This window comes from Amblyomma mixtum, chromosome 7, assembly GCF_055824585.1.
Source record: "Amblyomma mixtum isolate Tamu chromosome 7, ASM5582458v1, whole genome shotgun sequence".
Lineage (NCBI taxonomy): Eukaryota > Metazoa > Arthropoda > Arachnida > Ixodida > Ixodidae > Amblyomma > Amblyomma mixtum.
The window spans coordinates 45,300,604-45,324,730 of NC_143018.1; the positions used below are offsets into that span (position 1 = coordinate 45,300,604).

The window sequence follows — 24,127 nt, forward strand, 5'->3', positions numbered from 1 at the left end:
CGCATTAAATGAAGCGGCCGCGTCTGCGGCCGCCGGTGGGACACTGGGGCACAATACATAGGCCGTGTGCCGTGCGCATACAGACGCCCGCCGCCCATGAATAGTAGCCCGCCGTGGCCTCCGGCGATTGTGATGTGGCAATCCGTGGCTGCAGCAGCAGAAGCAGCGCAGTTTAAGTCGCCTCTTCTTTCTCAGGCGGTGTCGGAGGCGTATACGAGTTTAGCGCGAAACATGTGTTCCCCGATCCGTGTGGGACGCGTGCCTTTCCCCTTTGATTAGCGTTCTCATTACTATGCCCGCTCTGTCCGTTGCCGCACACTTTCTCTTTCTCGGAACTCTCGGTCGCTAGGGGGAGTATCGTGTTACAGAGCTCTCGCGAGAAGCAGCATTGTACGACATAGCGAATGCGTAACTCTGCTGCGGCATTGGCGCGCATTTGTCTTTCTTTTCATTTTACTGCTTTTGTAGTATAGTCCTCTCTCGTAAAAAAAGTCCGGGCACCCTCTAGGCCTTAGAGGTGCCTCCTCCGGAACACCTCCCGGCACCCAGCAGTAAAAATTCACATCCCCTCCCGCAAGCCGCCACTCACCACCTATACCCACCACCTCCACCATCCAGAAGCGTGCACCCACCTGAAGGTTATGCGCAAAAGCGAGCGACGGTGAAACCAAATTCGACGTGGTCAGTGTATCACATCCTATGATCCTGTGCGCATGTCTTTTATTTCACTGATTGGATATACAGTTATACATGTTACATTACTTCGACCAGTCCTCGCTATCTGACCTATCGCCGTCCGGTTTCCAGTGCCTGTTAATTTTTGTCCGTCCGTCCTCAGAGATCCACGGCTGTACCTGTACATGCGCACCTGTACTGACGTTGTGAAACGGACAAACGTCCCTGAAACAGCTAGCAATTTTATACATGGGCTTCATTGGAAGCCCAACTCACCACTGCCGTTCTAAGCTTACATGAATAACAGCAACAGAGTACTGAGAAACGTAGATGATAGCCTCGAAGAACACATAGGCCTCTTAAGAGAACTCCGTTAAGATAACCCCAACAAAGAGGTACCCACTGCATAAATGAGTAATACAGGCGTTGCACCAATTAATAAATTAAGCTTTTTTTTTTTGTTTAAGCTTCTCGTTGACGTACCTGTAAACTCTTGGCACTTGTTTCCATCAGTCATGTTCTTCCTCGTTCTCGATGTTCTTTGTTTCATGCCTTCATTTCGGTCGTCTTTCGCTATTTAAGGTTCATCGGTCCTGGCATACATTAACGCTAGAAAGGAATTTTCGAACTGTTTTGTGTGTTGAGGCCAACGTAGTCAACATATTTTTTTTTATGTCAGTGGTAGAAGAGTGGCAATATTCGATTAGGACATATTGCACCCAAGGCCGTTTACATGCCACAGTCAGGGAAAAGAAGATCGAGATTAAGATCGTGTTGATAGCCGTTGACTACAGTGTTGGTATTAAAACGATACCTCACTAGAAAGAAGGCGCAATACAACTTCGGGCATAAGACCGAACAATTCTGGCTGAACTCTGCGTGAGGCTCGATCTTGTCACCGATCAAATAATTTACTACCGTAATATTCGACGCTATCGTCGGCATTTACGCTCAGAAACGAATCGCTCAGGTTATTTAAGTGCCCTAGTTGGGTGATCCGTCGCGCATTTATCTTACGATCGCTGCGACCGGAACGGTTAGTCGATTGCGCTGTTCACACGTTGCATGAAGGACACACGATGCGAGTCGATTCTGGAACGCGCGTCTATAAAACGCAGTCTCTGCCAGGAGTCAACCTCGCGGTCGCGAATAAAGGGACGGGAGACCGTTGGCGTGTGCAGGGGACGGGAAAGCGCGGGTCGCCAGAGCAGCTGCCGGCCCGGCCGCATGCTCAGATCGCCGGCTGCGCTCGCATGCACGGTGACGACCGTTTAACGCTTTTCCTTTATTTGCTGGCAGCGTCCCCTCACCCCTCCCCCACCCCTCCCGCCATTTTCGTCACCCTCTCTCTCTCTCTCTCTCGACACGTTCCCAGCCGTGGTTTATACGTTATTTTATTTTATTCTAGCATTTCCTCCTCTCTCGAGGACTCATAAATATCTGCCTTTGGCGGCGGACGAGGAGCAAATCAATGCTTGCGCGTCAGAGGCGCTCTAGGTCCCTAAACGCGCGAACTAAGCTCACTTTGGGTGTCGTGCAAAACCCCACCAGCAAAAAAAAAAGAAAGGAATCTCGATTAGTGCAGTACAGAAACCGCAACGAAAAAAAAAAAGAAAGAATATTCACAGGCATAAACGAAGAGGGGACAGGACTGTTACTGGAGAGGGGATCCCCTCCGTACACACTGTCGCACTATTAACACTCTTTTATGTTTTTTTATTGTTTTCTCTGTCCCCGCTTCGAAACGCTCAGCGCGTTCGGCCGTTCTCGCGCGTTTTCTCTTCTAGCCCCACCTATCGGGCAACCCATCAAACAATCATGTCTACACGCTCCTTCTTGCCTAAGCCGGGAAAGGGGAGGACGCGAGAGGGCAGTACGGTGCGACTTGCGCGCCTTCCTTTTCCCTTACTCTCTCTCTCTCTCTTTTTCATCCTCTCTTTCCGGTGGTCTTCCCCAGGCCAGGTGTTCCGGAGCCACGCTGTCTGAGCCTGAATCACGGTCTGCGGCGAACCCCTCGATTTTCCTCCTCGTGTCGTTCTTCTTTTCTCTCTTTCCTTTTCTGCAGCGTGTTACGCCTTTTCCGCTTTACCCTCTGCCGTGCTGTCTATCTCTCTCCTCTCTCCCCCCCCCCCCCCCCCTCCCTGTTCTCGACTGCGCGCTCTTCCAGTGCCTTTCGGAACGGAGGAGACCAAAGCTGCAGACAGACGTCTCGGGGGACGCGCTTTGGCAGTTGTGCGGGGGACGTTAGGCGCTGGGGTGTTCGTTGTTTTGCGCAAGTCGAGGCTGAGCGCTCGCATGAATGAACGAGCGGCAACGAGGAGAAGATTGAAAAGTTGGGTTCAGTCCAACTGCTCGGCTTCGAGGAAAAAAGCGCGAATATGCATAATGAGAGGGCAACGGCGAAACTTTTCCGCAAGAGGTGCGCGACTCTCAAGCGCCGGTGTAACATCCAGACTAGACTAGGTGACAGAGAAAGCGAAAGACAAAAAAAAAAAAGAGGGATAGATTTTAATAGAAAAAGCACAAATATTTTTATTCCACTTAAAAGCGTGTAATCTGCGATGTACCTTTCGTAGTATTTGCCGTGCATTCCTTGAAAGTCGGACTTGGCTTCAGAAATGTGCCCTCCTTGGTGTTTTAGTTGCCAATGGCACCCGGCCGCTGAGCGCTAGATCGTGGGTTCGATTCGGGCCTCTTTTAGATGTAGGGGAACTGCAGAAATGCTTTCGAAACAAAGATTTCAGATGACTTTAAAGAAACCCAGGAGGTCGGAATAGTGAAACTACGGCTTCCCTCACATTACAAATATGTTGCTTCTCGACGGTTGAATGAAATCTGCGGCGAGGTATTATACGAGTAGCTGCAAGTGATTAGTGCTTACAACTGGAACAGTATGAATGAATGAAACGCACATACATATCAGAATCACAAATATGTTCTGATATGTATGTGCGCTTCATTCAGATCACTGGCCAATGCTGAAGATACCATGCCTCCAGATTAATTTCGAACTCCTGGAATTCTTTAACATGCACTGATATCGAACTGGATTCCAAGAGAAGGCAAGCGTAGCAGGGGTCGGCAGAAAGTTAGGTGGGCGGATCAGATTAAGAAGTTTGCGGTAATACGGTGGCCGCAAATGGCAAAGGACAAGGGTAATTGGAGAGACATGGGAGAGGCTTTTGCCCTGCATTGGGTGTAGTCAGGCTGATGATGATGATGACATCGTACAACAGAAAGGCGTTTTTGCATTTAGCCTTCTTGAAGCTGACGAGAAGCAACCATGCGGAACTGCCAGGTCATCCCTCCGAATATGCGGGGAGCTGGATTCGGGGAAGCGTATACTTCTGACGCCGCGCGGGGTGAAGTGCTCGAATTTAGTTGTTAGACTTGTAGTGCGTGCCGTTTGTGACTTGGCCGCGTGTAACTGACGCAGAGCTCCTGCAGCAATAGTTACTTTTTTATTCAGAAGGAAAGCAATCGTGACACTCCCATTGTGTATATATGCACGGCACAAAGAGCAAATTACCGTCAACCTTCGCTCTCTTCGGGCACTGCATGCACGGATTCGAGGGTGAGGGCGCGGCTGACGCCCGACCGGACCGAGTTTAGCCATCGCCGCGGCCTTGATAACGGACGTGCCCTTCGAGGGAAGCACGCGCAACGCCTCCCCCCTGGCAGCTGCGATCTCCGCCCCACTCCGCCGCGCCACAATCGCCTCGGGGGCCGACGTACGGCTCATGCAGGCTCGCTTGACGTCCGTTCGTTTGACCGACCGCGTTGGTTTATTTATATTCGTATAGTCTACTTTTCTGTATTCCGCGGCTGTTTCGTCTTACGCTGCTGCGCAGATACTATACACTGTGGCCATTTCAGATGGAGTGGTGTTTCTTCTACGCGTGCAATGCCTGAGCCGGTGTGAACTGCATGCAACTCTCCATTGGCTGGGTCGATGTGTCCTTGCATGCGGCACTCCACTAGCTGGGCTCGTGTGAATTTTTTCATGCAGCACTTTACTGGCTGACCCGGGACTTTGCTTGCAGCACCTCACTATGCCGATGCTTGCTTTTATTGGCGGCCAGTCCAGGGTGCAGGTCTCTATACTTACCATACATACTCTTGCTGTTCGCGCATTAAGTGGCGGCAGTGTAATACAGGGTGGGATGTGGCTGTAAAGCAAAAATAAAAATGGAGCAAAGAAAGAGAGAGCAGCGGCTCTTTCTATCTGATGACGCGCTGGAGATGAGCGATGATCTATTATCATCTTCTGGATCGTCTTTATCGAGTTTGGATGCTCGATTCCTTCACATAGCCCGCGGCAATAGCTCATAACTGCACTTTGGTTTCACGTTCCCAACAACTTACGCGTGGAAACATTTGTATAGATGTCTACTACAGGATGACAACTTGATTTCACTACAGACCCTTCACATGGCGCGGCATGAATTAGGATTCAGGCGAGTGATCGGCGCAAGTGAGTGCTTCATGCTCACAAAAAAGAGCCGAAGAAGTTAGTATTTACATGAACTATTAAACCACATGATGCGGGACTTAGTGCATGTCCGATGCATTGGCTTATGGGAAATAGACAAAAGGTAAATTGCTCACTGTCGAGGTCTGTCCGGCAGCTGGCTGTAGGAAACAGTAACGGAGATCAAGTTGCATAGAAAGGTAGGACGACGCCAATCAAAGTTGGACCAGGTATATGCCATCTATGTATGATGATGATGATGATGTAGGCATGTTGCTCTGCCATCGTAGCAAGAGTACCTCTGCGTTGCAATCGTGATCTCTGCGCAGGAATCTATGTGTAAGCTTAAGAAAAAAACGCAAAAAAGAGAGAAATCGTATTGTCAATAAAAAACAATGGTATCGTCACAACCGAAGGTTATCGATCCAGATTCACCCCTTGACAAAATACACGAAAATAAAACAGAAAGCGATCAAAAATGAGAGTTCACTGGTCGAGGTTATTCGTCTTTCACTCCCAACATATTGGTTTCATTTATTGGGGTTTAACGTCCCAAAGCGACTGAGGCTATGAGGGACGCCTTAGTGAAGGGCTCCGGGATAATTTCGACCACCTGGGGTTCTTTAATGTGCACTGACATCGCACAGTACACGGGCCTCTAGAATTTCGCCTCCATCGGCCGGGATCGAACCCGCGTCTTTCGGGTCAGCATCCGAGCGCCATAACCACTGAGCCACCGCGGCGACACTACAAACATATTATATTACCAACATATTCGAACACCTGTCATGGGGAATTATTTTATTTAAGGAAAAGTCATTAATTTTCTGGGAGTAAGTTACGGAATTTTGTGCCATCTATATGACGAAGTACAGTCGGGGACAAAAGTCTCTGGACCGCATGATCCGCAAACGAAACCAGTAACTATATTATTAGTCTACACTTGTTATTATTGTAGTTTTATTATAGTTACTTATTATATTATTATAGTTATTAGCCTACACTTGTGGAGGTGCAAGAAAATAATTAACTATAGAACTATAGAAATAATTAAATAATAGAACTATCGGCTTCGTTTGCGGATCACGCGGTCCAGAGACTTTTATTCCCTACTGTACCTTATTTAAGCGATACATTTTGCGGCTTGCGCCGACCTCTCTGTACATGTTATAATTCAACCACGCCAATCAGCTTTGTTAAGAAATCCGAAACGCCAATTTGACACGCTCTGTCGAGCGTTCTGAAACCGGCTTGTCTTAACTCGCTGTTCGCCTTTGTAATACAAGGAGGCAGGGGCGATGTGTGACCAGCCCGGCGTGACGCATTGCGGACGTCGAACCCCTTCGTCGTCTCCCTCGGCTGGCGGCAACTCGACCGACCGCTGACCATGCGGCAAGCGTCCGAACAGGTGTGCCCTGTCGCCGTCACGCTCGGCCGACTCCACGCTGGCAGCGGCGAGGAACTCCAAGTGGATCACACCGGATGCACGTGCTGTGGCGTGTCGGTGGTCTCTCGCCTTGCTGAGACACGCCTGAATTCGGGACAGTAGCCGTGCCGCCTCTGCGTGCCTGTTAATGCGATATCATTTGTCGTCTTGCAAAAATCACCTGGTTTCTCCGTAACGAAATTCCCTGATTGGTCAAGAGTATGCTGACGTCATCAGCACCGTCAAATTTGAAAATCTGTGGACTCGAATGTTTCGAATACCTTTATTAGATTATCATATGAAATTATACTAACCCGACTCACTCTTGTTCCACCTTTGATAAAAGTAACCGGGCACAGGTGGTTTGTTTCTTAGCCGCGTAGCGAAGCATATATGGCATCCCTTAAGCTACAAATCTGTGTAGAGTAAGGTGAACCACTGTCCTCACGTTCTGCCACTTTTAGATATTTAGGGGAAGGGGGGGGGGGGGGGGGGGCGTCGTAACGGCTCCGTTATACGGTTTAGAAACAAAACCCTGTTGCTCGGTTACTTATGGCAAAGGGTGTACCTTTATCCACCCACTAATCCTCACTAGTCTCCATTAATCCGCCCACTAATTCGCTCTTATTTATTTTCTTGTGTGGGCCTACTTCCAAAATTTGGGGGGTCCTTTGGAATATTTGAACCTCGGCCAACTTCGAAATGCTTTTGCATTTCCTTCTTTAAGAATGTGGTTAAATGTGCCGCAAGTTTTTTTGGCATGAAGTGCGTCTCATTAACTGCATGGAACTCTAATTTGCAGCGAACTCTAGTTTGGAAATAAAGAATAACCCCAGAGTGGGCGTCAAGCGCCAGTGTTTTAAGTTACAAGTCTGAAAGCTGAGCGAGCTTGTATATCCGTTCGCCTTTAGGGAACCACTCTCAAGCTGCTGCTTAGCAGCTTTTCGTCTGGGGTCCCTTTCCCTTCCATTAGAACGAGAATAAAGGTTTTCTTCTTCTTCGTGGGTACGGACTCAAACTAAGAGGGATGCAAGACGAAACTTTGAATACATAGCCACACTTGAGCCTCCGTCTCTGCTATAGATTGTGGGAATCTGGCTTTCCGCCGTCGCCTTTGCGCGGCTGTGCCGGCCTACCGCGTCGTTTCTCCTCTTTCCCTTGCTCCCGCCTCAGGCGGTGGAGAGGCGGCTGGGTGACTAATCACTGTCATTTAGCCACAGCTCCGCCCCGGCTCCCCAAGGGCCTTTGCCATTGGCGCCTTTTGGCGGGAATCCGGGACCCGTTTTGGCGGCCGCGCATCCCGCGACCGTCCGAGCGGGGCCCAGAGAGAGGGAGATCCCTCCGAGACAGCGTAAGGTGCGTACGTTACTGTTTGTCCGTGCCGGCCTTTGCCGTTCGGACCAGTGCTTACTCGAGCTCGCCCGCACGTGTCCTCTGACCTGCAGCGGCTCGAGCCTGTCCAGCGGGGTCCAGCGACCTCTGACAGGCGTACCTTGCGTTGAATGCCCACTCTCTCTCGCAACCGGCCCAACGGTCGACACGAGAGAGAGATCACAGCACTGCCGCGGGGACATTCTCCTGCAGCGGCGTGTTAGCGGCGCGCATTACTCTGGTCGCTTCGTGCGCGCAGCGGAGCCTTGCTCCTCGCGCGCCCCCGGGACGGGGTGACTATTGAGTGTGTGTGTATCTGCTGAAGGACGACGTGAATAAACGTCTCCTTTGTGAACTTGGAGGCCTATTTCTTTGCGGCGAATCGCTCTCCTCCCAGCGGAGGTTGAGTGCGCCGCATCGGTGTCCCAGTGTGTGTGTGGTGACGGCTGATCGGGGCCCTTGGCTCGCGCGAAGCTCGAACCCGCGGTGGGTGGTGGCCTGTGTCCACGTAGAAACCCACAAGATGAACTGCGGACATTCCCTGGGCAGATCTTCGCGGCGAGACCCGTTATTGGGAGCCCAGCCTGGGCCGTCGTGTGAATATAGCCCGCTGTAGGTTTTGGTGCCACTTCATGCCTATCCAAGCCGATGCAAGCGGCCAAGTGGAAATAGCAAAGCAAGAATGATAAGAAGAGAAAAAAAAGAAGAAAGACGATAAAAGGAGAAGAACGGGCAGGGTCATAATTAAATAGCTTTAAGGCGCAAAAAACAGACAAGACACATAGGCAGGTGACAGGACAAAGCGCTTCGTCTTGTCACCTACCTATGTGTCTTGTCTGTTTTTTGCGCCTTAAAGCTATTTAATTATGAACCAAAAGCAACTAGCCCAGCATCAAGTGCTCTTATACGGGCAGGATGTTTACTGCGGATAAGAAGAAGAAGAAGAAGAAATGGAGGGACACCGTCGCGGAATGAGAAGTGCACATGACGACTCTGGCCAAATGTTTCAACTAAGCGGTAGGCTAGTTCAGCCTGAAATGCTTTCCCATTTTCTTTGCGACGATCATTGTTATGGCTCATGCACACGGTGTACTAGCCTTCCGTACCAAGGCAACAATGCGGACGCGGAACTCTGTAATGAATGCTTTCGGTATAATTTCCACCACCTCGGCCGGAAATCTCAGTTCACAGGTGCGTTTCCACACATCTCATCCGTTGGAACGCAGCCGCTACGGCTGGGAAACAAACCCGCAACCTCTTGCTTAGTAGTAGAACGCTATTCTACGCTACGCTATTCCGTCAGGCTCAGAGGACAGGGGCAACAACCGCCAACAATGAGACAACGAAAGGCGCGCACGTGGTGCTTCCGTACGTGAGGGGAACCAGCGAAGCACTTGCACGCATTCTGGGAAAATATGGAATCTATGTTGCTCACAAACCTGCTTCGACAATAAGCCGCTTCTTACCACGACCGAAAGACCGCGTCCCCAGAGAAAAACAACCTGGTGTCATTTACAAAATCACGTGCTCCAAGTGCCCGGCTTCATACGTCGGCGAAACAAAAAACCTTCCCAAAAGAATAAGGCAACACAAGAATGACGTCCGGCTAATGAATTCGGAAGCCAACCCCCTCGCCGAACACTGCGAGCGCGCCGACCACCCAATAGCCTTCGAGGAAGTGAGCGTCTTTGCCGTGGAGCCGAACCTGTTCAAGAGGCGACATGTGGAGTCATGGCACATCCGGCTCACAAAGGCGGCGATGAATAGAACCCCAGGAACGCTCCCCTCTGCGTACGTTAGTGGACTCCGCCACGTGCTAACAAAGCGAGAGCGAAGGCAACACCCCGCTGCTGCTGGCACACTTTAGTCACCCCTGAAGAAGGGACCGAGTTGGTCCCGAAACGTTGGGCAAAACTAAAATATTGGTTGGCGTCAGTTTTTTTTTTTCTCTTAACTATAAAAAAACCCCAACCAGACGGACCTCCGTCGGAGATGTTTTCGTTCAACGCTATTCTAGTACTGACTCCTGGCGTTCTACTACTAGGAAACTAGGAAAAATAGGTTATGTTCACTCTCAGAAAAGCATTAGACCCTTCTGCTTGTTTAGGTGTGTTTGTGTCAAGACATATTTTTCTTGTCTATCGCAGTGAAAACTTGGCTGCAACTAGAAGCCATGAAGGGGCTACATCAACCAAAATTTTCGCCGCTCCAGTTCTACCTTCAACGAGATTGTAAATCTAAACAATGAAAGGATTCGTGTAAATATGTTAAACAGTGCCGTGCACATGATGCGTACTTTGCCGAAGGCTGATTTAGAAGGTCATCGTGCGTGAAGGAAGAAAACAAAACAATCAGGGATTACATTAGCAGGGTGTCTGTGAACATGAAATGTTTCTTGAAACAATTCTAATAAAGCAGTGTCATAATTGCAGGCTTATCTGAACTAACGCAAGGCATTGATGCAGCCGGGGAAGTATATCGGTAAGAAGAAGCGCATGAAACGATGACACCAAGGCAGGCGGAGATTTGCGCGTTTTGGGTTTGTTTGTGCGCGCATCTGTCCAGGCTTCGTTCGAGCCTGATTCCTTGCCAGCGTCCGACACCTCATTTGTTAGTACGGTGTAAGAGGACCCTGACTTACCGCAGCATAGCAGCAACTGTAAGTGTGTCAAGGACGCAGTCTGACGATAAGGTATCTCCTGAGAAGGAAAACAAAAGGTGCACGACCTGAAGAGTTTGGCAAGTGTGGAAACAAAGAACGGAAGGTAGGGGACACTAGAAGTAAAATTCAGAGTAAAAAAAAAATCTGGGAAATGAGTTTAATGGTGGTTACGGGAAAAAATGAAAACGGGAAAGAGACGACAAAGAACGGCGGGAGCAGTAGAGAGGTGATGAGCTTCAAGCCGTCCTGATTTAAACTTCAATGCACTGTCTGATTAGCAGTGCAGTCAAGTTTGCAGGCAAAGATTAGCAAAGAGTCTATCTGTTTGAAAACGTAGCTATGGCGTCATCGTGATTCGACAGTTGTTCAATACACCGTTAGTGCGCCAGTTATTTTTATCTTTCTTGACCATAAGCAAGGCTTCAGGCGACCAAAAGTGCGACCACAAACACGTACACTTTCACGCACGCATTTGCAGAATTGAAAGAACAACAGCGCTAAAAATGATTCACACAAATTAATTCGTGCTGAACTTATTTCATAACGCGTGTTCTCAAAGCCCAAGGCCGTTAGCACAAAGCTTTCATGCAGAGTCAGCATCAAGGTCTATCATAAGTACAGTGGGTCGCATCACTGTAATCTTTCTTGATGTTGTAATAGTTATATATTTGTTTCATTTTGTTTGGTGACCATTTTCTTTTTTTTGCAAAGTTCATTGCAACGTCTCTATTTTCCTTTGTTTTGCCAATGTTAGCTGTCTGCCAGGCGCTGCCACTCAAGCCCTTTGAGGCTTTGGTAGGCCTGATTTATGTTGTCTGGCAATTGACGTGAATAAAAGTTCTATCTATCTATCTATCTATCTATCTATCTATCTATCTATCTATCTATCTATCTATCTATCTATCTGTCTGTCTGTCTGTCTGTCTGTCTGTCTGTCTGTCTGTCTGTCTGTCTGTCTGTCTGTCTGTCTATCTGTCTATCTGTCTATCTATCTATCTATCTATCAATCTATCAATCTATCAATCTATCAATCTATCTATCTATCTATCTATCTATCTATCTATCTATCTATCTATCTATCTATCTATCTATCTATCTATCTATCTATCTATCTATCTATCTATCTATCTATCTATCTATCTATCTATCTATCTATCTATCTATCTATCTATCTATCTATCTATCTATCTATCTATCTATCTATCTATCTATCTATCTATCTATCTATCTATCTATCTATCTATCTATCTATCTATCTATCTATCTATCTATCTATCTATCTATCTATCTATCTATCTATCTATCTATCTATCTATCTATCTATCTATCTATCTATCTATCTATCTATCTATCTATCTATCTATCTATCTATCTATCTATCTATCTATCTATCTATCTATCTATCTATCTATCTATCTATCTATCTATCTATCTATCTATCTATCTATCTATCTATCTATCTATCTATCTATCTATCTATCTATCTATCTATCTATCTATCTATCTATCTATCTATCTATCTATCTATCTATCTATCTATCTATCTATCTATCTATCTATCTATCTATCTATCTATCTATCTATCTATCTATCTATCTATCTATCTATCTATCTATCTATCTATCTATCTATCTATCTATCTATCTATCTATCTATCTATCTATCTATCTATCTATCTATCTATCTATCTATCTATCTATCTATCTATCTATCTATCTATCTATCTATCTATCTATCTATCTATCTATCTATCTATCTATCTATCTATCTATCTATCTATCTATCTATCTATCTATCTATCTATCTATCTATCTATCTATCTATCTATCTATCTATCTATCTATCTATCTATCTATCTATCTATCTATCTATCTATCTATCTATCTATCTATCTATCTATCTATCTATCTATCTATCTATCTATCTATCTATCTATCTATCTATCTATCTATCTATCTATCTATCTATCTATCTATCTATCTATCTATCTATCTATCTATCTATCTATCTATCTATCTATCTATCTATCTATCTATCTATCTATCTATCTATCTATCTATCTATCTATCTATCTATCTATCTATCTATCTATCTATCTATCTATCTATCTATCTATCTATCTATCTATCTATCTATCTATCTATCTATCTATCTATCTATCTATCTATCTATCTATCTATCTATCTATCTATCTATCTATCTATCTATCTATCTATCTATCTATCTATCTATCTATCTATCTATCTATCTATCTATCTATCTATCTATCTATCTATCTATCTATCTATCTATCTATCTATCTATCTATCTATCTATCTATCTATCTATCTATCTATCTATCTATCTATCTATCTATCTATCTATCTATCTATCTATCTATCTATCTATCTATCTATCTATCTATCTATCTATCTATCTATCTATCTATCTATCTATCTATCTATCTATCTATCTATCTATCTATCTATCTATCTATCTATCTATCTATCTATCTATCTATCTATCTATCTATCTATCTATCTATCTATCTATCTATCTATCTATCTATCTATCTATCTATCTATCTATCTATCTATCTATCTATCTATCTATCTATCTATCTATCTATCTATCTATCTATCTATCTATCTATCTATCTATCTATCTATCTATCTATCTATCTATCTATCTATCTATCTATCTATCTATCTATCTATCTATCTATCTATCTATCTATCTATCTATCTATCTATCTATCTATCTATCTATCTATCTATCTATCTATCTATCTATCTATCTATCTATCTATCTATCTATCTATCTATCTATCTATCTATCTATCTATCTATCTATCTATCTATCTATCTATCTATCTATCCAACAGTTTCATCGCGCCAAGCCTATACGAAGGAGAAAAATTGCGAGGATACTTTGGCAACTAAAGTGTTCAGAGGCGGAAACCGAGGACACTATGCCGTGATGACTTCCGGTGGATGTGACGTCACACCGTACCTGTGACTATATCGATACCCAAATTATACGATCTTCAGTATTAATTACGCTTAATTACACATTTTCGCATCTAATTGGACACAAATCTGACGTTTTTCCGACCATTCTGTGACAATTTTCGCTATACCGCGACGACTTCCGGTGGATGTGGCGTCACACCGTTCCCGTGGCTATATCGAAGTCTACGCTATTTCGACGCAGTATGGACATTTTTGCCTATAATTAATTAACTAATTAATCTACAGTCATCAAACTTGGCTTCCAGGTTCATTTTTTCCTCTTCTATCTGAAGCAACCATTGGTTTTCTTCTATCCTCTTTAGTTTCCGAGTTAAACGCGTGTCACACGCTTTGTTACTTGGCGACAGTGTGAGCCATTAAAGGCTTTCGCCTTAAAAGGAGACGAGAAGAACGTGGTTGTAACGGAGGTTTCTTGGCTCTCCCGCTGCAAGCGCGCACAGAGCAGCTGGTGAGCGGTCAACACACTTCGGCGTTAAGGTGTCAAGGGCACGGCGATACGCGCCTTGTCAGTCGGGCAGAGATATCGCTGCGCTAGCTCTCCACGGCTGCGGAATGCTAGGTGCTCACCGCCGCGCCCTTTCGTGTAGCGATCTTCTCCGCTAGACGCCAATTTACGACGGCCACGGAAAGACGCTTCGCTATAGGATGAAAACTTTGTGCGCGCCGGGAAAAAGTTGTCCAGTCAGCTGAGTGTTATCGTCTACTTTCGTGTCTGCGTATGTGTGCAAGGTGTAGATTGGCACTCTTGTAAGTATACTGGCCTTGAGCTCTTTAACCTGTGCTGTTTTCTTTTTTATTACATTGAATTCATTATACAGTCACATATTGGCTTTCCCAAGTCTGATCTCCCTCTGTCCGCGTCCCCAGTGTCCCCTGTTCGCTCACTTTAGTGCGTGCATCCGTCTGAACAGGTGAACTTGAGCAAAGGTCAGCCAACCTCTCCTTAACACCTGTGCGTGTCATGTGAACCGATGCACATGTCAGGCAGATCAACGTCCTGAAACAGGCCAGCGCCTCCCTTTAGCCGTCGCTGTAATAGGTGGTCTACAGCTGGGACCCACCTCACCAATACTAGTTTAAGCTCGCCTTTATTACAAAGGAGCATCCATCTAATGGCCAGCTGTGATGATAGCCTCGAGGAACGTCTGGGCCTCTATGGGAGCTCTATTGAGATAGGCACATCGGGAAGGGGTCTTACTGCAATTTAATGCCTAGCTCTTATGGGCGCCACGAACTACTGCCATCTGTTGGCGGCAAGTAGCGAATACCACGTAACTCAGCGGAAATACCTTCACTTGTTATTGAGAGACAACTACGGAGTGTGGTGAGATGGAGCGCGAGGATGTTGACAGTCATGCCTAACTCACCTACGCGCAGCAAAATATGATTTGTAAATGATTCCTGAGCTCGTAGCGACTAATTCGGACAGCCATAGGATATCAATTGGGAGTACCAAATAAAATTCTAGCGGTAATTTTTTGTGTGTAGCGCTATACACTACGTAATTGTACTTACGGAATCTAGAAGAGCTAGTTCAGATTTTCTGGTTTTGGTTGCATGGAAATCAGTTTAATCGAGGGCTAAATTAGTTTCACGGTGAAAAGTGTCTTGCCGTCTTCAAACGCGGAATACAAGCGAGCGTAGAAAAATGTAAAACAGCCAGAGTCCTACAGTTGGTTTTTGTAACATATGGAAACATAAACAGTGTTTAGTCGGGTTTCGGGACCGGCCCTCTTTCCGGAGCGAGAGTGAGATGCTTGAAAGAGAGAGAGAGAAAGAAAGAGAGAGGTGAGGACGATGTTCGCCCATCCGCGTCGGTCCCTCTGCAGCAGTTCCCGGGAGCTGGGTCTCCGGCAGGGTCATGACGCATGCGCATAAGAGCCCTACTTCTCCATAGTTAGGTGCAGTAAGCAACGTGCTGCAACGGCGACAGCTCCGAGTCGAACGTTTGTGGGAACACCCAGCCATTGCATGGTACTACTATGGCTTGCACTGCTTTTGTTCGGGTCATGTGTGCCTTTCGTTACGCATGAAGACCGCTTGGTGGCGACTGAAAGGGGCTACCAATCGACGTGGTGAAAGGCTGGTGCACGAATTAAACGCTGTTACTCCGCGTTAAGAAATTCACTGATTTTTAGTTTCGCATCTTGTACCTTTCTTATGACGGACATCTTGCTGTAGTGAGTGAAAAAAAGCAGGGGTACCTTGAGGGGGGGGGGGGGGGGGGGGGGGGTCGAGTTTCTCGATTCTTTGGTGCTCCTTATCATGCTTTGAGGTTCAGTGTCTTTTTATTTTCTCATTGAAATGCAGCTGCCGAGGTCGGCAATTGCGCCCGCGACCTCATAAGCTTCCCATAAAAGCACCGTAACCCCTTATTTAGCCCTACACTTCATTAAGGGTTCCTTAATGAAGGGTTACTCAGGCAGCATGTCTAAGACCTGATTTCACGTTGCGTCTTTTCACCCGCTGTTCGTCGGCACCGCTGCACTGAATTTGTGAAACGTCGCTCATTCGAACTTTCGGCACGGGAACCGTAATGCTAGTCCTTTGTGTGCCGCGTGCTGTGCAGTACAGTGTGCGCGGGAAAGTATTCCTTCGGGAGCCTTTGCCGCGATATGCTTTGTTGAACAACAAGAGCAAGAAAAATGTTGGTGGGTCGGGTGAATAGAGGGGCTGGTGGGGATTACAGGAAGAGGGGAGGCGTGGGAAAATTTTTCTCCGCGCCTGCCGAGGGCGTGGTCGTGACGTCACCAAGCGGGTGTGTTCATTTCAGCGGCCACGAAAAGGCAGCAGTCCCATTGTCAGTATTTCCCACGTTTTGTTCAGCTGGTGGCTTTGAACGTTGTGGTTCTTGTTTCCTATCTTCGAAAGTAGGCATAGGTGGCCCCGTGCAGGCGAAGAAATACAAGTACGTGTAACATAAAGGGAAACTATACATAATGCGAAAGCATCGAGTTCTTGGCAATGAGTGATGATCTAGCAAGATTTGTAGGTGAGAAATACGCGACGAAAAGGGGGTACTTCACGAACTCGGGATAAGGAAAGGGGGCTGTTCTAGCCTTCCATGTTGAAAGCTCGAGAAGGACATTTTTGCCAGTGAAGAAAAGTCTTATTCCGGAAAGAGTGGCACTAACGCTTTTCTTCTTATTCTGTCACGAGTGGTGGAGCATCACTATCGCATAACCTGAAGCTAATTTATCTTCTGCGGCCAAAACAAGGCCATGGAAAGGCAAATAAAGATATCGCATACGTTAACGAGCAATGACCAGGTCTCTAGCTATATTAGGTGCTGAGAATAAACAAGCACCCTTTTTTGGCTGAAATAAGATAGCAACAGGAATGAAACGGCAGAGCCACTGTACGGATTACCGAGAGTGCTGGTAGCAAACTAAGCGGCCAGGAACATTCGGGACGCTCTGTAGGTCATCATGACGCACTACGAGCTGTTGAGGCAAATGAACGGCAGAGACACCCCGGGTATTAACCCCCCCCCCCCCCCCTTCCCCCTTGTATACTGTTAAGGGGAATTCCCTATTACCAGTAAGCAATGACCGCAGGGGTAATGAGTCCTTCCGGTGTAGGGATTTCCCCGTGGAGTTCGCTGAGGTGACTGGATCTTTTTTCTCCTTAGAAAGGCCACAAATTACAGTTTTTTTCTCCCTCGGCACAGCTATGTAGGCTTCCTGTGGACGCCTAGGCCGACCGTTACTTGGCGTCTCAGCCAAAGGCGTGTTGCTGCCCTTGCGTTGTTATTAGCGGTCGGTATAAAGAAGCATTTTCCAAGGAGAACCTTTAGTACGCTTGGCTTTCTAGGATGGGACATATGCCGAGTATGACGGATGTCGGTCGCGTACACTCGCAGCTGACGAGGCATCTGACACCAGAGAAATAGAAATCCTATGGGCCGCTTGGAAAGCGATTCCATTTTTAGTGCGGGTCGCTGTACGCGTTTTGTGACCTTAAAGGGAATTGAGGATTATTCTATTCAATTATTTCAGTCAGTAAGGATTTGTTTCTCTGGCTCCTGGCTATTTTGATGCCTGTTCTGCCTGAAAAGACGCATTTATCGTTGAGTAAATTGGATTTAAAAATGTTCTAGCCAGTCAATTAAAATTCATAACGTGATTGCAGGAAAGGACGAGTCGTAGCCCTCCATGTCGTAGGGTTTTGCCTGCCTGTGACATATGGAAGCTTTATGAATGCGGTTCGGCACCTTGCGATCAGTCTGGATAAATGATGCAGTGCTGTGTAACGATAAATTTTAATATATATATATATATACATATATATATATATATATATATATATATATATATATATATATATATATATATATAAGCGTACTTGTAAAATTCGAAATTGAGAAACGCTTCAATTAGGTAAACATTTATTGCTAGTCCACGTTTCGTACAGAGCCTGTCCTTTAAGGACAGGCTCTTTCTGAAACGAACACTAGCAATAATTGTTTACCTAAATTAAGCGTTTTTGAATTTCGCATATATATATATATATATATATATATATATATATATATATATATATATATATATATATATATATATATATATAGCGTCAGCTGATCACCAACACAATTTACTGAGCTGTTCGCGCGCAAGCACGCTTCTTGATATGCCCGAATGTGTCCTCTAGCCAGTAACGGCGTGACAATCAGTGCGGTTGGCAAACCTGGCTACTCGTACTACATTCGACTAGCGTTATGTATTATGCTCCCGATTAAGGGACACGCCATATGTGTGCAGTTTTCACTCGCTCAACTGTCTTTTACCTACGGGTTGCTTTATTACCAGCCAATGCTTTCAGGGTGCAACAACCTTTGTTCGGTTTGGAGGCACCATTTTGTTTCCTAGCGATATTGACGTGGTCTACGAACAGAAAGCCCGTAAATTTCTTCCCGACATATGAATTCTATGGCGGGCAGCTGAATAGGGAGATTTCATTTTTCTACGTAGCCCAAAATGTGGCCTCTTTTTTTTTATTCCAGAAGTGTGCCATGAGGCATAGGTTGAGAAAGTAGGAATGGAATGTTGGAAATAGAAAGTTAAAAGAATGCAAAAATTATTGCGGCGCTGCAAAAAAAAAAAAAAATGAGCGCGGCAAGCAAAATGGCGTCGCTGTCCTCACCCTAGCCAAGAAAGCTGAACATGGAGGTTATATAGCTTTAACAAGACCATTTATTTTAGGTTGTTGCTCATTTTGTTAATGTTTAGTCCATTAATTTATACCTCACAACCTCAAACAAATAAAGCAAAAGAAATAAAAGTCCGAAACAGAAGCGGCAAAGAGCGCCAAGAAAAAGTGCGTAGCACTGAAAAAAAAAAGTTGATTTGTTCAAAGCGCACCTGTTTTCGTCGAACTATAGGAACGCTTACGCGTGTACGGGCGCACTGAATGGAGTTTGCCGTGTGTTGACCGGCGTCGCCCCGTCGCTGGGAAGCCACGCGTCGTGCCGAGCTTCCGCTCCTGGAATGCGAGCCATGGATTGGTGGGGGCCACGCGTGTCCAACTCGTACCGCGTATGCACAGCGCATAGCACTTATCTCATGCGCATACGCGTACATATACCGCATGCGCATACCGCATACCGTATACAGCGTAGTACACATGCGTACAAGTCTGTCGCTAGCTGCAGCTGGTTTCGGAGCTCGGGTTTACTCAATGGTAGTTTTAGACTCTTTTCATGGTCATGCTACTTTGCTATGGGAAACCTGTTCGTGCTTGGAGCTCTTAGCGCCTATCACAACTGCGTAAAGAGTATGCGGCCGAATTTGGATGAAGGCGAAATTCTAGAGGCCAGTGTACTGTGCGATGTCAGTGCATGTTGAAGAACCCCAGGTGGTCGAAATTTCCGGAGCCCTTCACTACGGCGTCTCTCATAGCCCGAGTTGCTTTGGGACGTTAAACCCCAATAAACTAATAAACCAACCAGTATGAAAGAGGCGTTGCGCGCAGCGCTGTTTTCTGAAGAACGACACGACAAAGTTATTATGAAGTCTGTCTTCTGCGGTTTGGTAGCCTTTCTTCCCCACCCAAGGCTTTCACTATGCGATTTCAGCCATAATAATATGCAGTTATTTGTTTTTCTCAAGTGTACGGCTCAGTGATAACATTCTGAGATAATCCTGCGATGAGAAAAGGCGTGGCGAAACGGACCCAAATGCTCGTCATGGCATCGATCTGGGCTCTGCGTTTCACTGAAGGAAAATGACATTGCTCCCATGCCCAACTTAGTGGCAAAAAAAATTTTAATATTGCAATATTGTAAGGCACTGTTATGGAAAAATTGAAGGTAACGATCCACTCTTCCGATGTTTTGCTAAACCTTTCTATTAACGTTTTTCTATCCCTCGCATCGAGCAGTTACGACTGCTATAAAAAAAAAAAAACAATAGTGAACGCTTTCGACGAGAGGAAAAAAATTAATAGCAAAACAAAAATGCAAGCCTGGAGAGGGGAGATCAGCAAGCGAAATCTTGGAATATATAAAAAATTGCGTTCATAAATTATCTCCAGTTCGAAAAGGATTTTGTCCAGAATTGTTGGGTATACTGGACTCTCTTATTTTCCGGAAGCATTTTTTTTTGTTGTTTTATAGTATAGCCCGATGGTATGGTACGTGGTCATGTAAAACGGTCCACTCATTCTGCTCAGTCTTAACTACGCTTTATAACATTGTCGTATTTAGTTTATTAGCGCTTTTTTTATTTGCATTGTTTTTCTTCCATGACTGCGTTCATTGCTGCCATTCATCAGTATATATACTGGTACTTAACGTAATGTAAACAATAGATAAATAAACGCACATGGCGTTAGCGGTCAAAGACTCCAGAAATTGATCTCACTGGGTGCACAACTGCTACTGTCGCAAGAAATCCTAGAACGGTGTTCTAGCATTGCTAGCGTCGGAGGTATCGATTTCTCGATGTTGGCCGTGTTCGATCGCGTTCTGGGCGGCGAGATATTCATCGGGAGTCAAATTGCCTGACCGATTATGCCCTATTACGTGCCCGAGCGACCTCTATTGCGTTATCGGCTGCCGATACACGTGCTAATTGCCGAGAGAAGCGGCAATGGGGGCACGGAGGAAGGCAGCGAGGTGCAGCGTCGCTCCGGGGATAGAGGAACTGTCGCGCAAGTTGCGCAAAAAACGGTGTCGTCATGAATGCCAATCGGCGGCCTTGAACGAACTGCGCAGCAGAGCACTGCACCTGTTGACGCTCGTTTAGGGTCAAAGCGCCGGCAGACGGTATTTTATGCAGAATTTATGCATTCAACAAGCTCAAGAAGGAACGAAACTTTCGTCTGCGGTGCACACAGATGTGAATCTTTAAAGTGACACAGACACAAAGCTCTAAGGTGCCCGTTTTTTGCCTTGAAAGAGGCCTACAGGCCTAGTAATCATGAAAATTAACTCGAAACACCAGTGCGCAGCGTTATTAATTAATTACGATTTTGTGCCGGAAATTCCCGCTACGCTGCAGTGCACCTTGACGTCACAGTCGACCAGACAAGCTAACTATACCACATTGCAGATGACATCGGCTTCGCCGGCAACGCGTTGGTTGTTTCTGAGAACAGACACTGGCTTCGGTGATGTCACAATGACTGGAGCATGCGCATCTTGACGTCACTCCGTTTAAGAACTCTCTGCTGCAGATAATACCGTTAAGAATCTGTGATTGGTTAGATAAATATATAGAAAAAGAAATACCGAGCACAATGGCACCTGCCACCACCAGTTTCAAAGGGGATGCTCCTAACATCTATCCATCCGAAATGAGGAAGGTCGACTAAGAGGGTGGGTGGCGTCGGCCTACGGCGAGGAAGCGTGTCGCGTGGTTCGGGTTCTTGTACGTTAGGCGTAGCTTCCAAAGAGCGTTTTGCCCCACCCGGTATGACAGCTGTAGCGTCGGCCGAACCTGGCTGACGAGGGAGCTAGCATTTCCTTTTAGCCAGCGTTGCGCCGCATTTGCAGTTGTTGCTCAGGCATGTGCAATTCTTTTCCTGATTAAAGCGAAGGATTTTTCTACCCCTACTCCTCGTCACCGGTTCCCAGTGACGGACTACACACTGACCGAGGACCGTATGAACCAAGTTCCAACAGTATATTCCTTGCTCTTAGGTTTCTTTCTAGTGTTCGTCTTGTCATCCCATTTCTTTTATCCCTGTCTTTCTTGTCTACGTCGGCACTGTTGCCAGGTTGTAAGCACAGTGAATGCCGGACCGGCCCTTGCATGTTTGGCTGTTCGTCAAGAATGTTTATCGTCTGGATATCCTTCGGCTAATACTTGGCTATGAAGTATTTCTCGGGATGCCGGGGTGGATATCACACCTAACCGTCTATACTGTTCGCGCTCTCAACGATGTCGTAAAGACGTGCATCGCTTCTGCGCGGTTGCTTCTGGCTAGTAACGGGTTTTTACAGGCCAGCCCCACACTAGACTCTGAGATAGGTCGTCTAGTGCGGGAGTTGGCATTAATTTTTTCTACTTGGGGTTCTTTATAGCGGAGTTGTTTATAACTTTAGCGTTTGCTTACCGTTTGTCTTACCTTGTAAGTTTGCGTATGGCTCATCCAACAAAAGGATACCTTCAGGCACCTCTTTCAACAGGAAGGGACTTTTATGTTGTCATATTGAATGGTGTGTAAGGACAGGTGATTTTCAACTCTGTGTAGTTACTCGGTGCATTAATGTGACGTGTAAAAGTTAGGGGCCTTCTATGTTCGCGATGCCTTTTGTGCTGAACGAACATACGAACAAACTCAAACAAACAAACAAACAAACAAACAAACAAACAAACAAACAAACAAACAAACAAACAAACAAACAAACAAACAAACAAACAAACAAACAAACAAACAAACAAACAAACAAAACAAAAAAAACAAACAAACAAACAAGCAAGCAAGCACGCAACCAAAGAAAGGGAGAAAGAAAAAGAAAGAAAGAGAGAAAGAAAGGAAGAAAGAAGGAAAGAAGGAAAGGAAGAAAGGAAGTAAAGAAAGAAAGAAAGAAAGAAAGAAAGAAAGAAAGAAAGAAAGAAAGAAAGAAAGAAAGAAAGAAAGAAAGATAGATAGAAAGGAAGAAAGGAAGAAAGAAAAAAATAAATAAAGGAATTCAAGCTAACGAACGAGCTAAACAGAAGTCCAACCAGAACTAACGAACAAGCAAGCAAACAAACAGAACAACCAGGCGAAAATGCGAACAATTAGACACAATCAAGGAAAGAAAGGAGCGTTTTAAGTGCCGCTGCATGAAGTTAGAGCATTGGCACGGTATGTATAAGTGCTTATGGGACTTGTTCTGGAATAAATAAGTTTTGCAGCCGGTAGTCAAGGCTAGCATTCTTAAGGCGAGAGTAAATGTTTTTTTTTCCCGTATTTACTTGGGACGTGCTATCTTATTCCGCGTCAGGCCAGATTCGTAAGGTTGTCTAAAGTATCGCTGCGGCTTCGAAGCACGTAAATGCGTTTTTTCCTCTCGCGTTTAATGATGTTTGTCATAGCGTGGTCGCGGACGGTGTCTGCCAGATGCACCTAAATTTATATGGTAATGAGACAGAACAAAAAGCAATACAAAAACAACCCTGGCGCGTCACCTGGGCCATAGCCAATCTGAGTTTTTTTTTTAGTTTTCTTTTGCATTCAGCCGCGGCGTACCACATGCGCGCTCATTGGAGTGCAGTGCATTAGACCAGAGTGTAGAAAGAAATGCAATGACGCATTGACTTGTCTTGTCGAACCTTATCCGTTGCCCGGTCTAGTATATTCTATATTCACAACAAAGACGAAAAACAAAAAGAATAGCAGGACTTGCAGCCGAGGTCCAGCTGTGCTCTAGCGGCTTGCCTGCAAGCAAGTGTATGAGCGCTATTGACTCTATAGTTAGGATTATCATGATTTGCCCCTTTCTAGCGCGCCTTTTTCTTGTTTATCCTGATGTTACCCAGAAGAATTGCACGGTTGTGATAGAGAGGCTGCATACTCAATAAAAATATGCAACCAACCAATGCTTTCCTGAGGCTTCCATAAACGCGCCAAAAGGTCTCGAAAGGCATCGAGGTAACCTTAAAATACATAATTTAAAGCGACTAATCTATGCGTGTTTAAAACCTGAAAACCTGCACAAACGTTGCTCGTAGCCAACAATTCTGGAGAAAAGGATTTTTGAAATAGAAAGAGTTTATGAAGGTAATTTTTTCAAATATTGTAAGGTTTCGCTATATATGGATATATTCGCAGATCTTCCTTCGACAGGTTTGCATTTTGTTTTGCTATTAGCGTTTTTGCTATCGTCAAAAGCGTTGCAAAATGGTTTTCTATGGCAGTCTTAACTGCTTGATACGGGTGATGGAAAAAGTTAAAAAAAAAGGATTTTGCTACACGTCTTAATAATGGACCATTATATTCAATATTTCCAAAAGAGTACTGTAAAATGTTCCCCTTTTCAAAATTTTCATGCAAGAATGTTGGACACGGCGTGCTGTTTGCTA

General features: G+C 45.4%; 1 protein-coding gene across 8 annotated transcripts in view; it reads left to right on the forward strand.

The window, feature by feature from the left end:
• Positions 1 to 24,127, forward strand: part of axo (axotactin) — a 145,772-nt gene that overhangs the window by 42,790 nt on the left and 78,855 nt on the right. Inside the window, exon 1 of one of the 8 annotated variants that reach the window (XM_089552419.1) lies at positions 14,117 to 14,363. The exons of the other annotated variants lie outside the window; for them this stretch is intronic. The gene's annotated coding sequence lies outside the window, so the exon portion shown is untranslated. Of the gene's footprint in view, positions 1 to 14,116; positions 14,364 to 24,127 lie in introns of those variants that run through there. 8 annotated transcript variants of the gene reach the window in all.